This window comes from Lycorma delicatula, chromosome 5 (genome assembly GCF_047948215.1).
Source record: "Lycorma delicatula isolate Av1 chromosome 5, ASM4794821v1, whole genome shotgun sequence".
Taxonomy (NCBI): domain Eukaryota; kingdom Metazoa; phylum Arthropoda; class Insecta; order Hemiptera; family Fulgoridae; genus Lycorma; species Lycorma delicatula.
In genome coordinates, this window is record NC_134459.1 from 104,349,153 (window position 1) to 104,361,880 (window position 12,728).

Consider the following 12,728-nt stretch of genomic DNA (forward strand, 5'->3'; position numbering starts at 1 on the left):
ACAGATAAAAAGGTAAAATAAAACTATATCTGGATTGAACTGAGAATCATTTCTTTTTTCTGTGTTTAATTGTTGTACGTGTTATACTCTAGACTGCATTGTTGTACTTATATAGTACAACAAGTAATATGTTTTGACAATGGAATGGTTCCGAAACGCGTTAGCAAGAGATAAAAGAATGAAGCTAGGAAAGGTAAGCAGCTAAGCTATAGTGATATTAGCAGAAAAAATAATAGAAATTATCTTAACAACAACAATTTTATTTCTTTTTGGTCGGTTAAAAGTTATAAAAATAATATTCTAAAGCCCAAATAACGTAATTATTTACGATATTTAATTTCGGTGTTTATGTAAAAAAAAAATCATTTTTGAAGAATATTTCATTTACTTTCTGTTACTACAATTGAATGAATTTTTATTTTGATAAATAATCTATATACAAACAAAACCTTTCGTATCAGTTTTAGAAAAAAGACACGTTATTTTTTCGATTTTAAAATGAAGAAATCAATGAAAGAAACCACGAAGTATGAAAATGTATTACACGATGTCGCTTTTTGGAATGACAAGCTTCGAAGACTTCAGTATCCGTGCAAACCTGGAAATCACATTTTCCCATGGTTATAACATTTAAAGTCTGTGTACCGTAACCATTACATAAATAAAAATATGTGATGTATAAAAAATGATAAATATTATGAGGTATTTGTCTATTAAGAAAAATTATCAATGAAAAATCCATAACACCGGTTTACTTGGTCCTTGATTGATTATGCAATGTCAAGGTTTATTGCAATACGTTTTGTAGTTTCGCGATATTTACATGAATATATATATATTTATTTATTTATTTATTTATTTACCAATGTAAACACGAAAAATTATTTTTCCGTAGGTGGATTATAAATAAGGATTACAACACCAAAAGTAAATAAATAAAAATAAGTTAAAAAGAAACCTAAATTATTATTATTATTACTATTATTTTTTTTGAATCTATTTATTTATGGGTTTTATATATTGTGTTACAGTGAATTCAAAATGTAAAATTATAGTACAAAATTAATTGTTAAATTAGATTAATTCATGTTGTAAAAATAATGATAATAATTATTTATTTTAAAAATATGCGGTGATTCAATAAAAAAAATTGAGTTAAATTTATTTAATTATAAATTAAAAATAAATAAATGTTCAGTGTAACATCAGCAAATTACTATATAAATTTAAATTTGTACTTAAGAATTCATATTTTGCATGCTTTACGATAGGAAAAATACTAGAATATTGTGGATAGGAAATACTAGAAATATTGTGAAGTTAAAAAAACACAGAAAACCGGAGATTCTGATTTTAGAAATTGATTCTGAGATTATAGAGTTAATAAAAATTATTTTTGGTTTGTATAAAATGTATATTTATGGTTGTATAAATATTATTTATACAGATACTAGAATGATTATATTGTGAAGTTAAAAAACACAGAAAACGGGAAATTCTGATTTTAGAAAATGAATCTGAGATTATAGAGTTAATAAAAATTGTTTTTGTTTTTTATAAAATGCATATTTATGGTTGTATAAGTATTATTTATGCAGATTGATTTACGAAGAATGTAACAAACTTTTTGGACATTTACTGGTGAAAATAAAGACGAAAGTACAGATAAACGTAGGTTCGGAAACGTTACGTTAGCGAGAGTCAGCTGGCAAAAGATTTCGGTCTTTGGTGAAATTAGGCCAAACTGTAATTCTTGGGAACCGAATTAAGGGATAAATCTATTTGTTTTATATGAAATCTGATCTGAGGAATTCAAAAAATTGGTCTCAGAACAGTATTTTTAGTTATTTTTGAGAAATTTGGGATAAAAGACAAATGACTGGGGTCGAATAACACACTATTTTATGCTGTAAAATAACCCATGCTATTTTATGTAAAATAATCTTTTAAATGAGTAATAAACATATAAAAGTTTTAAACAAGACTTGCAGATTAAATTTGATATATATATATATATATATATAGGTGTATATACATGCTAAGTTTAATACAATTTTATTATTAAAATCAATTTATACAATATGAATTCTAAAATTCCCAATAGTAAATAATAATTAATTCACAATAGATTAGCTCTAAACTGGAAAGTAGCTAATCAACCAATTTGAATGTAATGTCTGTAATTATTTTACAAATATATTTAAAATTGAAATTTTATTTTTTAACTCAAAAAGTTGGAAGGTTTATTTTTATAACAAATTTGCAAGAACGAAATTATATACAAATTTATCCTTAATTTTTTTTTTATTAATATCAACGGCATAATTAAAAAAAAAAAAATCATAAAAATACATAACTGTATAGGCGGCTTATACAGCTAGTAAACAACCTCTCTCTTTCTGTTTAGCCTCCGGAACCACCATTAGGTATTACATTAGAGGATGAATGAAGGATGATATATATTAATGTTAATGAAGTGTTGTCTTATACAGTCTCAGATCGACTCCTCCTGAAAAGTGTGGTTAATTGAAACCCAACCACCAAAGAACACCGGTATTCACGATCTAGTATTCAAATCCGTATAAAAGTACCTTTATAAAAGTACCTTAATAAAACTACCTTTACTAGAATTTGAACTTTAGAACTCTCGACTTCGAAATCAGCTGATTTGTGATGAGTTAATCACTAGACCAGCCCGATGGGGTACTGTAGTAACCAATCCATCCCGTATTATTTTATTCATAATATAATATTAATTTACTAAGATTTATTATTGATCAGTGAAAATGTTATTTTAACGTGCACCATGAACGAAAAATCTTCTCAGTAAAGTAAATATTATACTACGAAGCGAATCAGTGATCAATGATATTAAGAGACCAGTACTGCATTTTAAATTTAGAGAAACAAACACATTTCTAACGGACGGTTTACTTTTCTAGCTACGCTACTGAAAATTCTATTTTTCTTAAAACTCGTTTTTTTACGTAGCATAAATTATATCATTGTGAAATTGATAAAACACATGATTTAGTGCAAAAATATTCCCTATCTTTAGTAAGAGCTGGTTGGCAATCTATTCTTTAATCTCCTCCAATTCATATAAATAAAATGTAAATGTAAAAATCTTAAATCTCCGAAAGTTCTTCACCGATTGCTTTGAAATTTTGACACAACGTGGTATTCGAATACGCGCATGTTTTTATATACCTACTATTTGCATACCTAAGATATCACACCTGCGACAGGTAAAAACATGACTTTTTTTTAAAAACAGCGCATTCTATGGGACGTAAAAGCAAAACATGCTATACTAAATATTTTACGATTCCATTTCAATTTTTCCGATGTGTGTGTCCGCTATAGACTAAAAATCTATTAGACCGATTTATGGGCGGGGAAAAAAGGGAGAAAGGGAAAAATCTGGAAAGGAAAAAATCGAAAAAGGTAAAAGGAAGAAGGGGAAAATGGAAAAAAAAAGGGAAAACGGGGAAAAGTAAAACTGGGAAAAGGAAATGGAAAGGTGAAAGGATAAAAATGAAAAGGGAAATAGGAAGGGGAACGAGGCTCGAAAGCTTAGTCTCCCACGGTCAGACCCATTAAATAAATTTCACGCTGGTCCATACGGATAGGAACGCAAATTACTAAATCAGCCCATATATAAAACATAAAATTTATAACAGCCACTAAATAACCCATGTAACTCCCCCGATAATAGAAAGATACAGCAGCAAGGGACATTGTCCAGATTGTGCGATCTGTAGGGAGAAATATTGAAACTCCCACCATTCATGAATTCCGTTCCATATAGCTTCATAAAAAAATTAGTTTAAAAAAAAACAAGAAAATGAATGCAAAGAAATGGTGGAAAATAACTGCAACCGAACGTAAATTAACGTGGAATACGCGAGAATATAAATTATTTTTTTAATAATATTTCTTAATCAAAGTAACAAAAGGAATGTAGAGTAACTACTTAGACTGATACCTAGCATGGGCTGAGGTCCATTGTAATGCCAGAATAAGTATTACTTTTTCCCCTCAGTTACCCAGATAATTTTCTTGAATTTTCATATAAAAATACTTTGAATTTTACAATGAGGTCAACTATTAATCATTATGTAGAAACAATTCAATAATACTAAAAAATGATAATAAGATAAAAATTGCCTTCACGTAGGTAATTTCTAATTATGCAATTTTTCGTTCAAAAAATCTTCCGCTTATTTAGAAAAATATTACTACGGGACCACAAAAGAAACTTCATTTGTAAACCGTGAAAAAGAATCATAAAAGTAAATTCATGTGGTGAAAAGTAAAATAGAATTAAGATATTTCTTCTTTCAATGAAGTCCATTAAAAAATCTACGGAAGAAAGTTTTATAAACTTTAAATTTTCTAAACGTAATTTTATTTAAAAACTATTCTCCATTTTTATCTCTAACAGTAATCTTTAAAGGCATTCATTAACTACAAAAATCCTACAACAATGTAACATAAGTAATACCTTCACTAATTTTTTTTTCTTCTTTTCTCCCGGGCCGGATCCTGCAGTTAAGTATTACACAACCCAGAGGAGTGTCCTAAACTCTAACGGGCCTCTACGTCTCGGCTCGCCGGTTAGATCTCACTTTGCGCCCGCCTCAAACCCCCAGTGCCTCTATCGGGGACAATCAGAGTGGGATATCCCCGTCGGGACTCGGTCTTTTTCGCTCTGGGATGCGAGAGTCCCCGTGCCTCATCGCTACCGCCCACTCGTGCAAGCACGTGCAAACGGCAGCTCCGCAGAGGGCTGTCCCTCATCCTAGATCCCCCCGATCCTTCTGAAGTACCCTCACCACGAATCCTGGGATTGTGTCGAAGCTCTTGGAGCTTTGCAACATGGTGGCGATGAAGTTCTTCTTGCTGAGCGGTTTGCTAATCGACGAGAAAGCTAGGCGGTAATCAACCCACTGCGGGCACCACAAAACCACGTGTTCTGGGGTATCCGGGTCGCCGCAGTAAGGGTAGTAGGGGTCATCCGCCCTCCTGCTACCATACAGGTAGGCACGGAAGACCCCATGGCCGGTCAGGAATTGCCTCACTAATTTACAGAACAAGCAGATTGATTTGGGAGTAAAAGGTCTTATATAAATGATGATTAAATTTAATATTAATAAAAATTTAGAATGAAAAATTGTAAATTTGTGGAAACTATTAAAGTTTAGTATCCAAGGAAAGACTTAATATTTCCAATGAGAAACTTTAAAATTCTTGTAATTTCACCCAAAAAATTCCTTTTTAGATCCTTCTTAATCTAAATCAATAATTTTTATTTTTCATAAAATAATTTACATCTAAACTATTAAAGTTTAGTATCCAAGGAAAGACTTAATATTTCCAATGAGAAACTTTAAAATTCTTGTAATTTCACCCAAAAAATTCCTTTTTAGATCCTTCTTAATCTAAATCAATAATTTTTATTTTTCATAAAATAATTTACATCATGCTTAATACTATTTTATAAAATTTTATATTTGTAGTTATATCCAAAAGGAATAGTTTTTAATATTTTAATTAAATATTATATATAATTCATTAATATAATATAATATAAATAATTATATATACAATAAAATATTTCATTTTATTTAATTTTAATTTCTTTGTTGGAACTACTCTTAAGATTAGTTGACTTATTAAAGTAAAAAGACTGAACACTTCTTTTTTTTTTCTTTTTTTCCTGTTTGGCCTCCGGGAATTACCGTTCAGGTCAGAGGATGAAATGTATGAGAGTAAATGAAGTGTAGTCTTGTACAGTCTCAGTTCGACCATTCCTGAGATGGGTGGTTAATTGAAACCCAACCACCAAAGAACAACGGTATCCACGATCTAGTATTCAAATCCGTATAAAAGTAACTGTCTTTACTAGTAATTCAACGCTGGAACTCTCGACTTCCAAATCAGCTGATTTGGGAAGACGAGTTCACCACTACACCAACCCTGTGGGTTGAAAAGATAGAACACCAAACCAGAAATTAGGTACTCCTGAGGGTTGGTTATCTGTGTAGGCGATACCAGCATAGATTTGTTACAACAAAATAGTTGTTCTGGGTACAGCACACAATAATAAAAAATTAGAATTAAATGAATTCTTATTTACTTTTAGCTGTATATTTATCATAACTGCACTTGTACATTATTTTATTGTTTACTAACAATCCTACAGCATAGTAGTTATGCGTCGTTTTATAATTAAATTTTGAATTCATTTAAAAAATTGCATTAAATTCATTAATTAAATTGCATTCATTTAAAATGCACAGAACAAAAATGCAATTTAAGAGCATTAAATCAGATTAAGATTATTACTAGATATAAATAACTAAAAATTTTGATAGTCTATTATCAAAATCATTTCTTTAATGCGCTCCTAAAAACACTTTCGATTAATGTGTATTATAATAAAATAAATAAATATTAATAATATTTATTTATTTTAATATAATACACATTAAGCGAATGTTTTCTTTAGCATTTCTTTAGCATTATTATTGCTACTAGACTGCTTATTTTAAAGATTTTTTTTTCAAATAATAATCAGGTTTTAATTAATGAATATTTTACAGGTGTAAAATAAAATAAAAAAGATTATTACCCATCAGCACATAAGCAAAACAAAAAAGATTTATAACTTAAATTATAAGTTATTGCTTTAATATTTAATTGATTACTTTGAATTTAATGATCCTTTATGATAATAAATGATAATTATTTTTAAACGTTTACACGCTTTAAAGTTTTATTAATGACTTCCATATTAAGAATGCATGCAAGTATTCTTACCTGGTCTATTAAATTAAACTATTTAAAAAAAGAAGTGTTTTAAAATGAAAATATAAATTAAATATTTAAAAAATTATTTTTATTATTTTTTAAATACGTAATAAATGAAACGCTTACAAAAAATTTGTAAAATTTTTATAAGTTTCATGCGCCGTGGTTTTTATCAACACGGCTCTTTTTTTCTTCATTCATCGCTTATTTATCTGTTATTTTTTCTTAACACACAATCCGTTCTTCAAACCTTTTCTTAAATCAAACATCTTTAGATTTTTTATCATTACTTTACTCTCAATCTAATTCTAATCTTTCTGTCACGGACTAGATTATAAACTCTTGATTGTAAACTTACCCTGATGGGTAGATCGTCCGTTTTCACTACTCACTCTTTTTCCGTATCCTTACCCCTTCCTTCTACTCCATTATTGGTTCAGTGGGTACAAATCTGATCTTGGATTGATTCTCCTACCCAATGAAAGGACCTGAAGAGCTAGATCATCCTCGGATATCCGTTAATGGGGGGAAGGAGTTTGGATGAATTCTGATAGGGGAGAATCACATTTCCTACCCGGAGTCTATATGATAAGCTAAATGGATGAAGTGTTTATTTGAAAAAACTAAGGTACATAATCCTCCCTTTTAATACTCAAATACCCAATAGCTTGTAATTTTTCAGATGAATAAAAAAAATGTTTCTTCGTAAGTAACAAAAACTCTATCACTTTTACACAACTTGACATATTAATTAAAGAAATATTTGATAATTTATTACAAACACCAAAGCAAATATTAACATCTATATAAAACTAAATAAGGTATAATTTTTTAATATTTTTTTTATTTTATAAAACAACCTTGATTAGGAATTGGAGCAGTACTCCATGAACCCGAATTTCTACGTAATTATTAAAGCAGAAAATAACACAGAGTTGGTGAATCTTGAGAACTCTCTTAATGCCAATAACTATGTTATAGAAATGAGTATGTGACTTAACAATCCATTCTTCGCTGTTTTGAACTTTCCGATAGTACATATATATATATATATATATAATCATTTCTGTAAAAGTTATCTTCCGCGGTAGAAAAAAGCACACAAAAACAAACAAATAAAAATCTTTATTTTTATTTGTTTGTTTATCCTTTGATAAAAAGGGTCATTTTACTTCCAAATTAAAGTACAGTATGTCACTCTTTATAATTACTATAGTTCTCTCCAAGAAGATCAAATGAAAGTAAATTCATTAATTTTAAACCCGGTCTATATTGATTTACGTAGTTACATAGATGGGCTGTTTTCTCTAGTCAAATATTACCAGGAATTGTCTGTCTGTATAGACAACCTATCAAGAGTTCCACAGGGTTCCTTTTTAAGTCCGATTCTATACTTCATATACACTGCAGACCTTCCCAGTACAGAAGATTGCGTACTACGCAGATGACAGCAATTTTGGCGGTAGATGGTGAATCCGACCTTGCCTCAGGCAAATTGCAAGTTATATTCGACCTTATCAAAGAATGGCTTCGTAGATGGAGGGTTAAAATCAATTCTGACAGTAAAGACTCAGGAGCAAGAGATAAAGTCGAGTCACGTGATATTTACCATGAGGAGGAGTAATTGCTCTCCGGTTGAATTGGACTATCATCCCTGTCACGGACACGCTACGATACCTAGGGTTATTTTTAGATCGTCGATCGACCTGGAAAGATCATGTCAGAAAGAAGAGGACAACTGAATGCTTAACTTGTGCGAATGTACTGGTCCTTGGTAAATAAATTTGTCATTTAAATAAATTAAAATAAATTTAAATAAATTTGTCTTGGTAAATAAATTTGTCTCATTTGTCCTTGACGAATAAATTGTTGCTGTATAAGGTTTTCCTGAAACCAGGTGAAGATATGGTGCACGAGTATGGGGAATCACTTCTAATAGTAACGTTGAAATCATCTAGCGGTTTAAAAAGAAGGTGCTGAGAACGGTATCAGGGGCTCCATGGTTCGCTAGAAACGATGAGGTGCACGGGTAGCTTGGGGTGCCACATGTTCGTGAGGAGATACGGAGGACCAATGGGAACTATATATCTAAACTGGACAAGATATAAATCATCTCGCGCTGATTCTACTCGAAAACGTTTTTATCTTTGATTATATTATTGTTTCGTTTGTGTGATGAAATGTGATGCATATTATTGGATAGCCATATTATTGTATGCTATATCTGGATAGTCTCCTGACACGTTACTTTTAGCTAAACATTTTATTCGTGGTCGCAATCTTTTTGGCGACCGATTGCAAAAAAAAATTGCTCAAAAAACAATTAATATTAAACGTTTTATGAAAGTTAGGCTTCTTCTTCTCCATCTAATACAACTATAAAAATTAAATTTTGGAAATAAAAAAAAAATGTATTTAAAGTTTATTTTAGATGCACGATAAAAAATTATTCAAAGATAAGTAAAACAAAACAAAATCAATCTGTTTGTATAATTTTCAAGATTAAGATGAAAAGATAAGAGAAGATAAGTACAGATGATGAAGATGTACATATAAAAACTTATGAAAGAAAAACATAATTAATGATAATTAACATACATCGTATAAAGATTTATACGATAAACTGAGTTCAAAACGGACAACATTTCCGGTTGTTGTTATAATAGAATGCAGGTTTAAATATTCATGAGGGTTTTAGCCTAAGTTTTCTTATTATTTCTTTTTATTGATTGCCTACAGCTTATTGTGGAATGCTTGACGTCGGAACTCTTTTTTTATTCTTAACAAACGTAAATGATGGGGTAATGCGTACACAATGTACACATAAAATAAATTATACATTACTATAAAGGGACATTAATTTATTAATTCATGTATTGCAATAAACTGTACGAGCTTTAGAAAAAGAAAAATGAATAATTTTTAATGAAAAATAAATACAGTCAAATAAATATATATAAATATTTATTAATATTATAATTATTATAAGCAGTAAAATTATAACGATGGTAGATAGGCGTGGTAGATGAAGAGGAGATCTCTCTGCACTTCTCCCTCTTTTAGAGAGTTTTTGATGATTTAGAAATAAAAAAATAAAAAATTTGAATTCATTTCAAATTAATTAATCTAAAATATTTCCTTAAATATTCCATGCTTAAATTATCATTTAAATACAACTAACTCTCTAAATAAATATAAACACTAACGTTCCAATTTAAAATCAAGATTGAAATATTCTTTATTAAATAGTTAAGAATATAGTAAGAAAAAATTACAGAGGAAGCTACGTCACAGAAATTAAAAAATAATTCCATACAGTATTAAACATCAGATTATGAAGAGGGATTAAATCCCAATGGTTCACAGCCTTCAATTTTATTATTATTTTTTTAATAATGAATTTTGAATTAACGATTTTACGAAAATTCAGAAACTATCTTCTGAAAGTAAAGTAAAATAAAGAGGAGTAATATTTCCTACGGGTGGCAAAAAAATTTCTTAAACCAACTCAAAAATAAAAAGATTGCATTTAATTTTTTTTTCTTTGAATATGTAGCATGTAATTTTTATGAAATGTGTAATAAATTTTTATTTTTTTATGTCAAAAATTTATAATATTCTACCGTTTGGGAATTACCATATTTCATGTAGTATATACCACTTAGTGACCTCCCCTAGAAACCCGGCGATCATCGGAGCTAACGAATTAAAAAACTTACATGATTTTTTTTTCCAGTTAAGAACCATTAAATATTATTTACCATATCTTGTAGGACTTACGTTTTTCATTAATTGGAACGATAATAATGTGGCAAAAGGAAAATAATGGTTAACTAACTATTTAGATAGAAGAACATAAAGTACAAGAATTCAAAGAAGTTTTTTTTAATTTAGAAAATAAAGAAATTGACTAAAGGAGGATGAGAAAGATATGTGAGGAAGATACATATCACATAAATCCCTTACATAGATCTGAGGAAGATATGTGTGGGATGAGGAAGACTATGTGAGAAAAATATAATAAGCAGGTTAGCATATCGATGGACAGCCTTTATGCAGAGCCCACCGGGTTGGTCTAGTGGTGAACGCATCTTCCCAAATCAGCTGACTTGGAAGTCGAGGGTTCCAGCGTTCAAGTCCTAGGCAAGCCAGTTATTTTTACACGGATTTGAATATTAGATCGTGGATACCGGTGTTATTTGGTGGTTGGGTTTCAATTAACCACACATCTCATCTCAGGAATGGTCGAACTGAGAATGTACAAGACTCCAGTTCATTTACACTCATACATATCCCCAATCATCCTCTGAAGAATTATCTAAACGGTAGTTACCGGAAGGATAAACAGGAAAAAAATAAAGAAAGCCGTTATGCAGAAAAGATATCTGCTAATATCTGACAAAGGTTTCGGCATTAAGAGGAGCTAAAAGAAATATATATATTTATATAAAGTATAGATTATAAGATAAAAATGGCAAAATATGAGGAATTTTTGACTTATAGAAGTTTCACCAGGATGTTTTGATAATAAACATACCTAGGTAATATTTGTGTATTGTGAATGCTTTATCAGATTTTTATGAAATTCATATCGGAGTGATACTGTCGGAGCAAAGTAAGTGTAACAATTTTTCATAATTTTTTGTCATTTCAGTATTGCAGTTTCTATCTTTCTCAGACACAGGATCAAAGGGAAGTTTGGCGAAGGGGAAGTTTCAGTCAACATGTCACTGCTGACGGACTAAACTCATTTTCTCCGCTCCATTCCTAACGTATGCATCAAGCATGACTTGTCTCAACGGTTACGCGGTAGATGTTTTACTCTTTCATGTATTACTCCTGGTCTAAATATGGAACATTAGGCTTAAGCCTAATCGATTCTCTACTTATAAAAGATTACCAATATTTAACGAAAAATGGTAATCAAGTTTTACTGTTGGTTTAGCATACGCTATGGTAAAGATATTATTTTTATCATTCTCCCTTAGTATGTACTTTATTTTCAGTTTTACTTTAAATATTTAATTTTGACATAAAATTCAATTTTGTTAAATTCAATACAAATTGATTAAGACCGACTCTTGATAGAAAACTAAAAATACTTTGTTATAGATGACAAAACCTAGCTTGTTTGATAAATTTCTAAGTAGCTTTTAAGTAGCATCGCCAGAAAAAATATCTTGTGATTGTCACACATTCTAAAAAAGCTGATTGGTAGATCAATAACATTTACTAAGGCATCCTGGATAAAAAACTGATTAATGTTTTGGTTAAATTAATAAGTGGTGTAAAGGTAACAATTGTAGAAGGTATAGTTAAAATACATAAAACGTATGTTTTATGTATTTTAACTATTAACTATAACGGGCTGTTGACTATAACTATTAACCAATGATACGGGCTGTACGTTGTAGCAGAATAATGGACTGTAGTATACATAAAATAATTACACACAATTTGTATAATCTTTAATGATGATCTGATATGCGTTTTGTACTAATGCATAAATACGTAAATGTTTACAGCTAGAGACACTGTGGGTGAAATTATCATATCCATTTTTAACTTTCTGTAAATAATTCTAAACAATTATGCTTATTTTTGTTTTTTTTCAATGGGCAAACAACTTATTGGTGATTAATTATGCATGAAAAATTTGTGTTTTTTTTTTACATGCTACTGAAATAAATAAATAAAATGTCAAAAGTAAAAAATATAAATTTATATTTAATGGTTTTTTAAAAGTGAAAAAACAACAACAACAAATGTTTAATGATAAAAACCAGTAGATAATGTGTAAATATAAATATATATTGTGTCGTCATTGTTTGATGTAGGTCAGCAATCAACAACAACGTAGAAAACAGTCAAGCAGTCGTCACAGGAGCATGCTTGTTACTCAATGAAATTCA

The 12,728-nt window shown here is 29.6% G+C and overlaps 1 protein-coding gene across 1 annotated transcript in view; it reads left to right on the top strand.

Moving 5' to 3' along the window:
- Positions 1-12,728, top strand: part of sr (zinc finger domain-containg protein striped) — a 464,285-nt gene that overhangs the window by 113,798 nt on the left and 337,759 nt on the right. The gene's annotated exons all lie outside the window — the stretch shown is intronic.